Source organism: Bombyx mori, chromosome 1 (assembly GCF_030269925.1).
Source record: "Bombyx mori chromosome 1, ASM3026992v2".
NCBI lineage: Eukaryota > Metazoa > Arthropoda > Insecta > Lepidoptera > Bombycidae > Bombyx > Bombyx mori.
Genome location: NC_085107.1, coordinates 297,985 through 314,681, shown reverse-complemented (window position 1 = coordinate 314,681; position 16,697 = coordinate 297,985). Strand labels below are relative to the sequence as shown.

Sequence of the window (16,697 nt, the reverse complement as noted above, 5' to 3'; positions counted from 1 at the left end):
CCCGCTGAGTTTCTCGCCGGAACTTCTCAGTGGGTCGCGATTCCAATCTGGTAGTAGATTCATTCGCGAAGCAATTGCTCTTGAGTTGAGAGGGCTCCTTCGGAGGCGCTCGGGCAGTTGTTAGCAAATCCCGCCCCTCTTGGCTGAGCCTTTGCTTGCCCAGCTGTCCTGGTGAAACTGGAAAGGCCTTCGGGCCACCAGTAATCTTTCAATCATAAAAAAGGGTAGGTACCACAGCCCCGCCTATTTCTGCCGTGAAGCAGTAATGCGTTTCGGCCTGAAGGGTGGGGCAGCCGTTGTAACTGTATTAAGACCTTAGAACTAATATCTCAAGGTGTGTGGCGCATTTATATTGTAGATGTATATGGGCTCCAGTAACCACTTAATAACAGGTGGGCTGTGAGCTCGTCCACTCATCAAGCAATAAAAAAATAAGTCACTACAAAACCAACTTGCGCCATACGGGATTTTTAAAATGACATGTATTCTTATTTTGAATTAACAATATTTCTACCTATTTAATTCAGCAGACGTTGCACACTTCCCACAGAATATTATTCGTATTATCGGTGCGATAATTATTAAGATTCAAATTTCGCACAGCGCAAATATCATGTAACAATAATGCCTCGTCCTAACAAATTAACGATGGTTCTGAAATTGTTGTACCATAATAAAATAATAATTGGGTTGTAGTCATGAATTAGTTGATATATCGTAAATATTAAACTAACGGGGCAGATTTTGTAAATAAATATTATATTTACCTACACTTAAATTTAAACATGATATAAAAATAATTAATATACTCGGTCGCTCGTTACCAATCAACTCATTTATACGTTATACGATATATAAGTTGTACATGCTGTAAACTAGGTTCTGTACTGAATTTCACTCGCAATAACAAGATCGTGTCCAAACCCATCTAAGACTTTTTCTATTAACTCAAGCATCCTCTTTTTAGCACTATTGGAGCAACGTTAACCAATTTCGTTTGGATGATTCTTCAGCGTTTCTCAAAGAAAACGATTGCTATTAGTTTCGCCTACGTTGACTGTTTCATTTCACAAGAATACAAATTATAATTACAAATTTTTATTTTCTTTCAATTACATATTCAAATTACAGCTTAACTGACAAGTAAGCAGAAGCAAGTGTGGATTCTTGTTTGTCAACGACTTCCTTTCCCAAGCAAATGCTTACATTGCTAATGCAACTCTAAACCATTGACGTCTTTCATACGATAAGTAAGTTGCTGAGATTGAGTAATTCGGTAGGGCTGTCGCGAAACCCTCCGCAGATATTAATAATTATAAAATAATACTTTTGGGTACGATGTCTGTTGTTGAGATATTTATACATTTAGCTGGAATGCAGGATACATAAAAACAAACGAAACTAATATTGTCAAATAAAATGTTTGTCTACCTACATCAATGCATTATTCAATACAACAATACAATGAAATGCTTACAAAATGTATATATTTATGTATTGTACTATATCTGGTATAGATTTAGAGAAATTATGAATATTCGCTGCAAATAAGTAAAGAATATTCAGTAGAAAGTACGGCTGAAGCTTATTCAGGAAAAATTGAACTTTCTATTTTTTTATAATAAAATGGCAATCCAATTTAAAATTTTCAAACTCATGAAATTGAACGGTATTGTGCAAAAAATAAGACATAATTTTATGTAGCATGATTTTGCATGCAATAGCTTAGAAAACTTAACTGTGGTATATCTATCCATCCCATTTGTGCATACAGTGCCTGCCTACTAACGCCCGGTGCTCGTTGCACTTACGTCACAGGGGTGAGGTTGCGGCATTTTCCACTTTATGCAGTAAAGGTATAGAATATTAATTAGCGAGGTCGGTGTGCAGTGTACGTGTGTGTTCCAGGAGAGCGCTGGGCCGGCGGCGGGCGCGCAGGCGCGACGCAACAGTTATATCCCTGACGAGTGACGGTCCCGCGTCCTCACTCGCGGCCCGATCGTCTCCTAGTCTGGACGCGACTCGTGAAACCCAGAAGTTACGCTATTGCCGCGCGCTCTCAGCTTCTACCTTTTGCCTTCTTTCATGTAAGTACTCAAAATTACTAGTTTTTTTTTTAGTTTCAGGTTTTATTTAATTTTTTTCTTGATTAAATTTTTTTTATTCTAATATTTATACATGCTGATTACAAGAGTTTTTCAATTCTAAAGTAATTTCATTTTATATTTCTATATGCTAAGTACTTTCCTTGAAAAACTTTTAAAGTATGTATATTTATGCGCGTGTGTGCGTGTTTTCAGGTCTTGTATCTTCGCGTATTTAGATTTATTTGTTTAAACAGCGTTTTCAAAGATTGTGTTATTTTTAAGAGCTAATAAATTATGACGGCTCTAAATATTTCGCACTGTTACTGTGCTATTATTTAGAAATTATCTACAAAAGTTACTTGAACAGAAATTTAGAATTCAGCCACAAAACAATTTCGTGTAGTTAAAATTAGAAGAAAAAAAGGATTTTCAAGAAAAAATATAACAAAAGTTGTGGTTGAAAACATATTAAACAAAAAAATCACAATTCCTCTTAATAGCGGTAGCTTTTTACTTGTGACGATCACATGAATAATTAAAAATACTTTGACATGTATCTTTTGCGTATAAGCATTGAAATTTTTTGAGTTTTTTTTGCATAAATCAGATCGGAGTGTACCTCATTAAAAAAGGTTAGTTCGCTGTTATTATTTAAAGATCAGATTTGCAGTTTCTTTGGTGAAACGTAAAGGATTTGTCTTCAAATACAAATACAAATGCAAATCTATTAATTCAATTAACAAAAGTAGCCGGCAGATTGAGCATACGATTCTCAGTAAGTAATAAAAGATACTTGAGTAATACAACAATTATAGAAACGGACGTCGCAACGGTTGAGATTTAATTAAAAACATATTGCTAAAGAAATATAAGACTGTAAATTATCAAGGAAATTTAAAGTTTGTAACGACAGACTTTCAATGATTCCTTAGGATATCACCATATCAAGAATGAAAAGATTATCTGTGGATAATAATTGATCTAATAGGTTGATTACTAAAAGAAAATTACGACTGAAATAATTAAATTTAACTTCTGTTCATTTATTTCTAATAAGTTACACAGAAACAAAACAAAACTTCATGTAACTTTCTATAATAATGAATAATTAGGGGCTATTGTCAGAAAAAATATTTTTTTAAATCTCTCGTATTTACATGAACATCAAGCGCACGAGGGCGCGTGGGCGGGCGGGTGCTTCAAAAATGAAATATAATGAGTTAAGGACTTCATTGGAACCTAATCATTTATATTTAAATTCCATTCTTTCTCACGTATTCATCAATTATAGAGAAGAATAATTTACTGTATTCAGTTTTTTTAGTAAATCACATCTGATTACCTAGTCCCAAACTAGGATTTCTAATATTGGGGAAACCAGAACTGTTCTACGTATTACATATACAGATTATGTATATACACAATGTATATATTAAACATTAAGACGGATAGATAAAGCCGTTCACACAAATGTTTATCAGAAGGCTAATATGTTTTAAAGCTTTTTAATGGAACGAGAAAATAAGAAATTAATTAAGTTCCCGTGATTATACATTGTATCAGGACAATATTGTAGTAAGCTTGTCAGAGTACCGCGCGACTCGGCTATAGCGTCGTGTTTTGTTCTACCATGAAGCCATTGTGCCTGCCAGGTCAAACGGTCACACAATAACTATTCAATGCCGTTGTGACTTTAAGTTGTAAATGAAGGGAGGTTGCGTCCCACCTAATATTAAGTGGTTGCAGTCAATCTTGAGTACTGATGTAACTAGGAAAACAGCCAAGCCGCTTGAGGAACTTTTTAAATGGGAATTCATGGAAACCCAGATAGTGTGGGGGAAAATTAGTTCAGGACGCATAATTTGAATGAATGAAGCATTTCTAGTTAGTAGGGATAAGGTCTGGGGACGGTCAAAGCTCTAGTAAAGTGAAGACAACAGGAGAATCTCCAGAAATTTCTCAGAATTGTCCTAATAGAACATTACAACATATTATGGTCTCAGGATGGGAGTCAGCTACGAGTATCTGCGACATTTGTTACATCCATATTACGGCCTACCACTTTGCGTATGATCCTTCAGTGCGCATTTGTTCGGGGTGTTTTTATTGGTGATAGCACGTGTTGTGAGCCCGCATGGTTAGAGACCACGACCCTGCCTATTTCTAACGTGAAGCAGTAGTGTGTTTCGATATTTTGTTCGATACGGCTATTGTTTGCTGTGAAAGCTTTTTTTATGGCTCTTACGGGTAGACTAGCATACGACCTACCTGATAGTGAGTGGGTAAGTGGTCACCGTCACTCATGGACGTTCAGCAATACTAGAAGCAGAGTCAAGCCGCCGCCTACCACTTGGCACTCTCCGCAAGCCTAGTTGGATGGATTAAGGACACATAGCATTCGGTAAACTCTGTGAATGGGGGTTCATTTTAAAGCCTGTACGTGGCAGAAAAGATCTCTGAAAACATACTGCAGATGAATGCAGTGGTTTCAGGTAGTACGGATGAGCTGTGGTGGTGGTAGAAATCATGTTTAAAGATGGGCGGCGGCATTTTCGTTGTTATAGTTGACTATGGGCTCCGATAACGACTTAACACCAGGTGTGCCGTGAGCTCATTCACTCAAAAAAGCGTACTAATTCCGATTTATAAAAGAAATACGTTGAACAAAAATCTAAATATTATAATTCTCGTGTGACGTAATTTTATTAAAGTTCGTATTTTTTCTTCGTTTTTTTCATGGAATATTACTTTGGTTGATTCTCACGATAACGAAGTATGAGGAGAAACAGTATAAACAATTTTAAAAATAATATTGTGTTTATTGTTACTATACGTTAGAAATTAATGGTAAATTCGGATGTTAGATAGTTTTATTTTTTGGTATTGTATCGAGATTTATCTCTTTCTCTCTCTCTCTTCGCGATGTATCCCACGTGGTGGCGGGGTCAGCTTTCTTTATTTTTTTCCTCCAGTTCGCTCTGGCTTCGTCATCATCGTCAGTAGCATTCCATTCCCTCATGCCCTCCAGCACTATATCGTTCCGCCTTGTCTTTGGTCTTCCTCTAAATCTCCGATCGCGTAGGTCAAGCTGCAGCAGGTCAATTTCTTGTGTAGTATGGTGGCGTCCTTTATACGTGTTCACACCATCTCCGCGTACTCTCCTAAATCTTGTCGGCGATCTCCCTCACACTCACTGCAGATTTTATCGAGCCTGGTCACAGCACACATCCACCTCAGCATCTTCATTTCGGCAACTTGGATGGTAAGCGCGTTCTTTTGGATTGCAACCCATGTTTCGCTACCATACATACATTGTACCGAAATTTATACAATTTATGAATATGTAATAATATAATTTATTTTGAATTTTTATTTAGCAAAGGTGTGGATGCAATAAAAAATAGGTATAAATAATTAACCATTTAATTTTTTTTTTATGAAATATTCATATTAAATTTCAACCTGTATATAATGAAAAAAATTTTTCTTATATCAGAAACCTATTTTACAATATATTTTTTTTAAATAAATAATTACTTACTTCGGTTAACAAATCAATGAACTACGAGTATTAGCAAAAATTACAAATTGAAAACTGAAAAAGAAAAATCCACAAAAACTAATTAACGTAATTTCAATCTCCGAACATACCAATTATCTTGTCATGACCGATAAGGGGCGATAAGTTTTCAAGGTGCTGTACTGTTTTTCCATAAATAGCGCGTTTCTTGGTGAAATTGGTGAAGGAAGACGGAATCTGCTCGTTACGTGTCAATCATAATGATGTATTGAATAAACCTCTTCATGTACCTTAATTTCGGAGCCTTCAGTCGATAAACAGCTTTCGGTTCAAATATTGAGATACATTCAAAATGTAAACGTATGAAAGTATAGTATTTTGTGATTGTGAATTCGTATTTCTATTAAAGTGGTTGGTTTGAATAAAAACAATTTATGACTTTCAACATTTCGGTTTTGCCGACACGATAATTACAAATTGCTCGTAAAGATATTAGGATCATTTTTTAGTAGTGTTCAGTATCAGAGTTATTCGGAATAGCTTCAATCTCTGCAACTCTCCGAGATACCAGCTACTTTCGTTTGATTGCATACATAAGAGAGCCGCGGGAACTGTCTGTAATCTCATTCTTTCGGATCGTTTGGAACGTCTGAATTTATCGAAGAACTACGGTTATTTCTGAGTTTTGTAACGTATGCTCCACGAAAAGTGCCCTGAGGAGTTGTTCGAGATAATCCCTATCAAGATAAACCTTTATCTCCTTTTTACTAATGCACTGCTCGCCGCCGACGCAGATTTCATCCATATCACCTGTATCGCGTTCATCTATAATGCATTTTCAGATATTTTGTTGCCACTTAATATCACAGTGTTTTGAGAGTCCTGTTTTTTTTTCAAAGATTGTTTGAGAAGAGTCCTCTGTCATTGGTAGCATCTTAGCTGTGCCGGATCAAATTGGCCGTCGGCCGTTGGATCGACTGCTCGCAGCGGTAAAAACAAAAGAATGATTGAATTAAACCTAAACCGGTTTTAATCAGACTATCATTGACGTGTGATGCTGGTGGTTGCATATTAGACGTCCTCGTCCGTCAATACATGTTATTAACTACGTACTTGTTCAAAAAATCATTATGAATTGTTTGACCAATTATGTATTTATAATTATAATTTAGAAATTGTTATCAATCTGTGAAAATATATTTAATTCGTGATGAGTGCATTGAAATAAAAGTTTATCTAATTTTTGTTCTGCGCTGCCAAATACGCCATTAATATGTAGATAAGGTTGTATATCAATATCGTATGTCGTAGCTACTGAGAAAATACTGTGCAAATACAGTTTGGCTATTAGTAGGAGTAGTAGCGTTGTATACTAGCGGTAGTAGAAGATGAACGAGATTACAGCATGCCCGATATTAAGATGCTTTAGGTTTTTTTTTGTTAGGCATTTAAAGAGCAGGGGGCGACTACCACACCGTCCAAACGAGTGCGTCACGGGACCAATAGACCGTGGTCCGCAATCGTGCAGGTCTATTATGCCCTGTCACCATTATATATATATTTTTTTATTGCTTAGATCGGTGGACGAGCTCACAGCTCACCTGGTTTTAAGTGGTTACCGGAGTTCATAGACATCTACAACATAAATACACCACCCACATTGAGATATAAGTTCTAAGGTCTCAAGTGTAGTTACAACGGCTGCCCCACCCTTCAAACCGAAACGCATTACTGCTTCACGGCAGAAATAGGCAGGGTGGTGGTACCTACCCGCGCAGACTCACCAGAGGTCCTACCACCAGGAATGTAGGAGGAGGGATCGGGAGAGCTTTGACAAGATCGTTGATCAATAGACATTGTAACTACGGAGGTGTTACAATAGCCGGTGCTACGACTCGTAGACGGACCATCGGGCAGCCGGCATCTAGTGTAGTTAGTGTAATTGAAATAAAAATAGATATTCGTTATTTTGTTAAATATTTGAATGTGCAATGTAAGAAGTATGTATTGTTGAGACAAAATTGAGACTCAGAAATCAACTGTTACGTCAGAAATCAACGTTTTAGACTGAGAAAACTTGAATATTTTTTTGAATCTTGGAAATAGCACCTGGTTCAAAATAATTGAATTAATCACATCCGATCGTCCGGACGCTCGAGATGTCCTTCGCGTAATTTCTTAAAGACTGATTTATACCAAAGATTTTCTGTAACTCGGGTCCCCCACTCGACAGTTGATTGGAAGTGATTAAAAATTATCGATCACACTGAACTACGCCAATCAAAAGGAATGAGATAAACGAATAGGTCCATAGGCTGCGTCTCCGAATTAGTAAACCAATAAAATTGACTATCTTGTTAATTGTATTAAAGTCAAACGAGTTCTTTAGCACGGTCCCAATACATTTATTGTATATTTGTTCCGCTTACAAGGGATTCATTGCCGAAAACGTACCACAGTGGTAGCGCTGATGAAACCTGAAACAATAAGACACACATACATACACACATACATAATTATGTTCATACATATATACGTACACAAATACACACATAGGAAGAATTAGGGTCCACTAAATTTTTCAAAATGAAATGACCCTCTAGCTATCGGCACACATGCTCTATTATTTCTTGTGATATTATGTATAAGAAAGTAAAGGACTTGAAAAAAACTTTTATTAGGATCGGGACGGCGTTAACATTGGCCTCGCCTGGGTCTGGGGGCGATACATCAATCGCAAACTCATACCGAACTATCGCGTCGAACTTCTGTACAGTAAGAACTCGTTCAGAAGGTACGATGATTTGTTCTCACAGGTATATTATGGGAAGGAAAATTATGAATTCACTGTGATTCATCTGGATCATTCCGATATTAATATAAGTATGGCGATATGAGATGTAAGGTTACATTTATATTCATTTTTAAGATTGATCAGAAGCTTATAAATAAAATAAAGCAAATTTTGAATGTACAAAGATTTCCCTGAAACAAAGATGAGAAATTCAAGAACAGCAATTGGCAAGACGATGATATGGCTTTATCCGGCGGGGCGTGCCTGCCAACGCTTTGTCTTTGAATACTCGCTGAAAGCAGAATGACAAAATTTCGATTTTTTAAATTTGAGAAAAAAAGTTTCAACAAGTGCATGCGATACATGCGTCCTAGGTAGAAGGAGAGCTTTACCCTGGTGTTAAATGTAGCGGAGACAATGGAATATTTTCCATTAATTTGCTAACGTAAATGGCTTCCATGACTATTTATCATAAAGAATAAACTTATAATAGGTAGTTTTATTAACAAAATTCATAACTAATATGGGTCACGCCTTGTTTGCTCAGGCCCAAATACTTTAGTATATTTAATTTTCTATGAATCTTCAAAACAATACTCCTCGTAACGTCTACGCGCGGCGGGCGCTACGTACCTGCTACGAGCACTTTCTCCCGCAACTAAGATGAAACTTTTATACCGCGCTCACTTTTGGAAACCCATCCATCTCACCGACTCTTCAAACTTAGTTTAGTTCAATTATATTTATAGTACTTAATCATTCTGTAATTTCTATTTATAGTGCTACGAAGCGCCAAGTGTTTTGTGCTAAATAGAATTGAACAGAAAACCGCTAGCTGATTTGATTACTATTTATTTTCGATTGTATCGGTTCTAACTACGAACTTTTTTATGCGCGTTGTTTGATACGAACTGTTTCAACTTTGATTTAATTGTGAGTGAAATCTTCTATATGCCTTTTCTACATCTAAATACGTATTTAAAATAATCTATCGAGCTATTGGTTGTCATATAACACTCCTTTATGGCCTGTGGGCCAGACCTCCTGACAGGTCTACCCACCCGCCTGTGGGGCGCGCGAGGTTTGTGAGATTGGATGGTCCGCAGATGTTGAGTGCGGACCGCGGTTCCGTGAATGGAATTTAGAGCCACTAAACGACTCCCCGGCAATCTCGTTCAAGCATCCAATGCCCTCGAGGTCAAAACCCGGACGCGGTAAGGGGGCTACCGCGGTCAACACTGCAACCAGACGCGCGGCTCACGCTAAGGACCCTGGCCGGCCGATGGAGCATTCGAGGTGAAACGAAGGATCTGTAAAGTCGGTCGTCTCGGTACGGGGGCCTGGCAGACCGCCCAAGCGGTGTCGCTGGTGTCCCGGGATACCCTGCGGGTCGGAACCAGGTCATATAATATTCCTGAGCCATATTTTTTTTGTTTTCTTCTCCATCATTTACTTTTTTCATTTTCCCTTCAAATGTTAAAGATTCTTTGTACATTTTATGCCGAGGTACAAGGCGGGCATTTTTATCTGTTTTTTTATCTTAGTTTTTATACGATGACAGCGGGTTGTGATCTTAGTATTATTGGCAGCATATTTTTGGAGACAGCTTACAGAAAGATTTTGGCGAACAAGAAAAAGGCTTAATAATTTGGGAAGAAAATTTTATTTTTTCATTAGCACCGCTACAAGTACCCTTTGGCGTTCCTCGCAAAACTGTTTGAAGGTTTCACGTTTCAAAACTGTTTCAAATTTTCTCTTTATTTTCTTAACATTTCAGGTACTCTTATATAAAACAACAAACAGAAACCGTTTAAATAGCATTTCGTAGCCCGAGGGCTGGCCAGCAAAATGCTCGATAGCTGCTGCCCCCAGGACTGCTTCAGTACGTCAGACAATACAACTTTATAGAAAATGAAATATATTCGTACATGCCGAGTCTTGAGCTTTGAACAACTTTATTAAAATAACACATTTTAATACTCATCCTTTCGTTTTGGCGAGGCTTGAGGAAAGCCTAGGTCAAACAGTGGAAGTCTCTGGGCTGAAAGTAGTAATCTCCTATAGCCATGGTGGATTCAGAACATCATCCTGGTCTAAATGAATAAATCATGCGCATTAAATAGGTTGTCAGCGTGTCTAATATCGAACACGGGTTTGTTACTGACGTGTCACCCTTTTGTAGTGAATATGAATATGATACTGGGTTACATTGTACGTGAATGCATTGTGTATTCATGCAGCCTTCATCTAAATATCGTGTTTCCAATTTGTACGACGCACGAGGCATTCTATACACTGTACTCTATACGAGACTGCTGTGAAATAATTATATTATGTATATAAATTGGTTTGCGAACTGGTACCTGAAACTGGTACCTTGTTGCTGGAGGACTCGACCTCATGTCCCTAAGTAGAATTCACTTGTGTAAGTGCCGATCTATCAGCTCATCTAGCCATTTACAATATTCCTAAAACGATATACCTTCGCTTGGTCGTCTGCCTGTAACCGTCTAATGAATAATTATTGCCCTTGTAGGCAAACGAGCATACGGCCCACCTGATGGTGAGTGGTTACTGTCGCCCGTAGACATCAGCAATACCAAGCCTCTGCCTACCGTATATTATATTGACTTATAAAAATAATAATTGATAGTACAGTACGTAGACCGATACATTTCAAGAGACCTGAGCTTATAAGCTATGGAATCCAACAAAATATTCTGTAGATTGTTCAGTGACCTACTTTTAAATATAATTTGTGAAATTACTTCAAAAACGTAGAATTAATTCAGCTCGGGCAGGCCGGCTCGCGGCCCGTAATCACCGAAACGTCTATTTCCGTGTCCGGCGGCGTTCACAAATCGCTTCACGGGTGAAAGCTACAAACGCTTCTATAAAAACTTTTACAGCACCATTACATCTTCACGAGCGGTTTTTTTTAAATAATCAAGAATTAAATTATCTTAAAAAAAAACACGCAAACAGAACAGTAATTTGTCATTTAGATTACAGATAAAATATGTATGTGGCGGGCGGGCTCGTGCTACCCTTCCTTCTTTTGGTGTTTCTTTTTGATTTGAGGTTATTTGAATTCGACTTTTAATTATTATTTGAGGTTGATATTAAATAAATTATCCTACATATTTTGATGGGTATTGAACACAATAAACAGAAAAAAGGAATTTATTTTAGGCTTAATTAGGGAATACCCGGAATCGCGAGTTTCTTTATATCTCATAGACGTTTGTATTCCCTCGAGTCAATCCCCTTACACATCATATTTACATTTGTTTCGAAGATGCTCCGTTTTAGCGTTTGCCAAATAACAGTGGAGAGTATCTTAAAATCCGCACATTCTCTTTAGTAAGGGACACTTGTTACTTATGTTATTAGTAAATATACCGGGAGAACTTCCTCAATAGATTGCGATGGCCGCACGAGGTCCGGGTGCCGAGTCAGGGACTTGGAGACGGGCCAGAGCAATTAACGTATCGGGTCGATTCACGGACATTCTGCTTCAAATGCCAGCGGGGGCACCCGCCAGATATTAGGGTCGTTATAAACCGCTCACACGAAATCCTAAAATACGTATTATTTGATTCGTTAACCGTTCGTAATTAACACGAGAGATAATACGCAATTAATAGAATAGGTACTCTAGGCAACGTTCGATACTGTATGTGATAAATAGTCTATTCGGGTACGTAAGTGTTGCTGTACTGATAAAGAAATTTATAATCGGCAACAAGCCGCACACGGTTATCGAGATCTAAATAAGTAACCCTGAACTTTGGAACTGCAGGATGACATGAATACTAAATATTTTCTGATCAACATATAGATATTAAAAACCTGGAAAAATAATCCGGTTCGTCACATTAATGATTGCCCGAAGATGATATCGACTCTCGGTCCGCTACTCAGGAGCGCCAACTACAAAACCACCTAGTCAGCCAATAAATAATACGGTTATGTGTAGAAGGATATGGTAGGACTATATGGTATACTGCTTGTGCTTAACTTACAGAGCAAGCTATGGGCATTGAAGTTTGAAAAGTAACTGATCTTACGAGTATAATTAATATTACTTAATGACAATTTTTACTCTTATGACGTACCTTCAAATCGCGGGCATATCATTTCACTCTCGGCTTAGACCAACGTAGCTGTAACTAGATATACACATTATGATAGATGTTCATCGGGTGAGAGTAATCTTACGACGTTAGTAGACGACGTGTGATTAACTGAGACCAAATTCAATTTACTGTTAATCACTTTACTCGCCACGCACACAGCTATAGGTTCGCACGTGCCCGGTACTTGTGGTAAACTCATATTTGTTTTCCCCCTACTTTTTGCTGGTAGCTTAAGGGATTATTCCAGCTACGTGCGGACTGTTAGGTCCCTGCTAGGACTGGTAGGTAACGCCCGTCGCCGTTATGGACTAGCTCGACGAGGACGGTAACCAGTGCTTGAAGAGCCTAAAAGCACCGAGAGTGGATCCTCCGATCGATCGGTCTGGTCGATCAGTCCAGGCAACTATCAACTAAATTATCATATTACCTTACATTCATGGAATAATGTTGGTAGCAACTTTAAGCATGCAGTAGTCTTATTGATAATTATCTACTTAAGCAATTTAGAACGAAGTAATCAGACGTCCATGGAAAAGTTCTCATTTCTAAAGGTAAACGTTATTATAAAATGTGAAATAGGAATCACAAAGTACATGCTACAAGTAATGAAAGTTTATATTGAACCGTTTACTTAATATTTTAATGGGATTCTTAATATGACCAGAACAGAAACTTTATTAATATTTCACATCGAGGCAGAAGCCGCGGCATTTAGTTAGGAGCAGCTCGGTGTACTGATTTAACATTTTTTCTTCGAATCTGCACAAATCAAGCGTCGAATCGAAACAATTCGCTTTTTCTTATTAACCTTAAAAGTTGTAAGGTCACACACAATTCCTGCGAAATTATTGTTCTTGTTTGCAATACTTTTCTTTTTAACTTCAAGTGGTAAAATGAAGCACATTTTTACCATAAATCATGTTACGTGAAGCCTTGTAAAGTCGCGAACCAGTTGTTTGTTTAGTGTAGTTTCCTCCGACCTCCGTCCTCCGTCCTCCAGGTGGGGCAGAGCGCTCCAACAGCTTTCGCAACTGCGGTCGATCGCGGGCTACACGCTTACTTCGGGCCAAGTTAACCCGATTGTCATTATTTTCGCGAAACAGTTCTGAAAATTAAAAAACTAAATTATTTTACACTAAAATGTTGACTAATTGCCTTCTTGATAATTGAAGAAGATTAATATTCTAAGATAAGATTAATAAAAGTTGAAAGGCTCGCTGATGTCAGCCCGCTGTAACGTGCACAGCTAAAACTCTTTTGTGAGCTATCTCCTGCTTCATAACATTCATTGAATGACTAATAGATTTAAAAGTTTACTTTAATCTGTCCTGGTTAATTAACAGTTCTTTGTATTAACGAACTGCTTGAGGTAATTCACTTAATTTAATCACGTACTTACATTTTTGTCCGAATTATATTATAATCGCGGTCTACAGCATTGTCTGTCTGTCATACTGAATGTTATTATTGGTTGATACTAACCCGGCGGTGCAGTAGTTCGCGCGCCTGACTTGGGCGGAGGGTCGTGGGTTCGATTGCCATTTCGGGAAAATATGTGTATATACTTAAACGTCTATATGTAAGTATGAATGTATATCAGTCTCTAAATCCTAGTTCTGGCCAGATGATCGTGTGTGAGTGCAGCTAGGACACTGTGGCTATACAGTAGTGTGTACAGCATATATTATTTGGTTTTCTAAAGTCGTAGGCATAATTAAAACTGCTTTTACGCTTTAGTCTCACATTTATTATTATAATGATATTATTTACGACGTTTTGTAAAGTTTACAGTTTTTCGCAGTCGCGATTTACTAAGCTTTGTTATCAACATTTGAATATTGAGCCAACAAATGCTATATTTTTCTATAAAAAAAAATAAAGATTACGTGTGTATAAATGCGGCCGAAACAACTCAAGAAGGCTAGAGGTTTGATAAACGTTTGTACATAAAAATCTTATCATTGATCACTATTTGTTAAAAATTTGCGAAATGTTAAATCTATTTTTATTGTTTTAATATCATTTTTTAAGGAGGGACTGGTTCAATTTGAGGAGGGTTAAATTTTTTTTACCTATAATCTCTACTTATCTCGGAAAACCTAAAACCAAAAGCTTTTTGAGCCAAATAGCTTACGTAGATACAGACGTGTCAGTAAAAATGTATTTCGATGAATTTAAAATTTAATCCTTAAAGAAGTACAATTCAAGTTTGGAAGAAGAATATGTAGGCATTAAATCTCTGCTCGACAGATAGCAGATGGATACAACTTGTTACATCGCGAGCTTAGTATCCAATAATGCTTTGGGATTTGCTGTTGGTAAAATAGCTTGTAGCACAACAACAAGTTAACATTTAAAGCAGAGGATCATCAAAAGTGACCCCTTACATAAATTCGACTCTTATCCAACATCACCCTCTTCAAGCTGAGAACAACCATACTCCCTCTCTCAAATATGTATGAGCTTAGAATTCATAATTACCAAAGGATTTTATCCTGTACAAACACTTATTTAATTACTTCACTTAGCTGTATACGCTGATTCTCGCGAAGGAATGTTAAGTGGTAGGGCTGACACACACGACGCCTCGCACCAGCATTATGCCAGGGATGCCTGGGCGCCTGTAACTAATGACATATCTGATGCCTAACTTCATTAGGACTCGCTTATTTTCAAATGCGTAGATGGGTGAGAGAGCTCTCGGCTCCCGGTCGTGAAGTGGTTACCGCTGCCCATGCTATCTAGTAGGTATATACGTATCTCAAGCTGGACGCAACCTAGTAAAGTTGTCAGTAGGAGATAGCAGCATGTTGGTAAGATCTGTTCTTCTGTGTTTCTCTGGGTCACCTTTGACGACCTCCGCGGAAGGAGATGGGTTGACACCACGGAGGCCGTTGTATTTAAATTAACAGAATTCAGTACAACAGTAGAAACGACTTTTTGTCTTATCTTAACAAAACTTGTACTTATTTGAATATAAGACATACACCTCTCACGTTTAAGTAATAAACGTGAAATTTATATATTGAAATATTAAAATTAATATTCAACAAATAGGTAGACAACCTTGTGATGCGAGTACGAAATCAAAAAGGGGGAAGAGAGGCTTAATTGAAGGAAATTCAGCTCGATTGAGTTATTTGACACCGATGTACGAAATAATTAGGCAGACTTAGACGAAGATGACTCAATTACACTTTACTTCGTTTAGATTGAGCACTATAGTCAACTATAGTTTGAGACATGTTTCTAATTTGCCGAAGACAACACATAAAGTGATCAGACGACACTGACAAAACAACAAAACTACTACACACAAGCTACTTACTGTAGAGCAAACGTCGTCCAGTATACGTTGTTTACAAATGGCCAAACATTTGGTTAAGCAAACAACACTTCACGTACAAAATGTTCGCATCAGAAACTCACGAATTACCCTCTCATTTATAAACATAACATTATTAGGCTTATATTAATTTTATGTAGAACATAGTTAATCATAATATGGATGTAAGACAACAATAGGATCCGGTGTGTCTGTATATTGCAGAAAGGTTTTTTAAGTAAGTGAAGAGTAATAGAACTTAATGAAAAGTAATAGAACATAAATCAGCGATTTTTGAATAACTGTCTGTCTTTCTGTTTGTTGCGTCGCGCACGCTTAGCTGTCTAGAACTAATGAACCGATTCTCTTGTAGTTTTTACGGTGAAGTGGTCGTCATTTAAACGAAATTGGAATTTGGTAGTTAAACATTTGGAAATTAAATACCAAAAAATATTATTACTAGTACACAAAATCAGTACTCTCTATCTGTAATGTTTTAGGCCCAAGCCACTGCATACATTTTGTTTGTTTGAAAATAGTTTGAGCCGCGGGATAGAACATAAACTACCCTTCACCGCTCTGTTGAGCAAGAGTTCGTCAAAGTGTGGTCTGCGAAGGCAAAACTACAGTCAGAATGAGTATATAAGACTTCATCGTTTTACTGATATGTGACGTAAGCAGAAAACAAAAGTAGCAATTTTCGAAACCGCAGCTTTGTTTAGCTCCGTCCGAACGACGGTGAAATATATGATATAGGCCTGTATTTCTATTTGTAAACGGTATTCTGTATATTGTCGTGTATAGTGGACTGTATTACTGTACTAACTGAATG

At 37.4% G+C, this 16,697-nt stretch overlaps 1 protein-coding gene across 2 annotated transcripts in view; it reads left to right on the top strand.

Moving 5' to 3' along the window:
• LOC101739615 (adenylate cyclase type 6) overlaps positions 1–16,697 on the top strand; it is a 203,776-nt gene that overhangs the window by 36,791 nt on the left and 150,288 nt on the right. For both annotated transcript variants that reach the window (XM_021352310.3, XM_021352309.3), the window contains exon 2: positions 1,909–2,087. The gene's annotated coding sequence lies outside the window, so the exon portion shown is untranslated. The remainder of the gene's footprint in view (positions 1–1,908; positions 2,088–16,697) is intronic.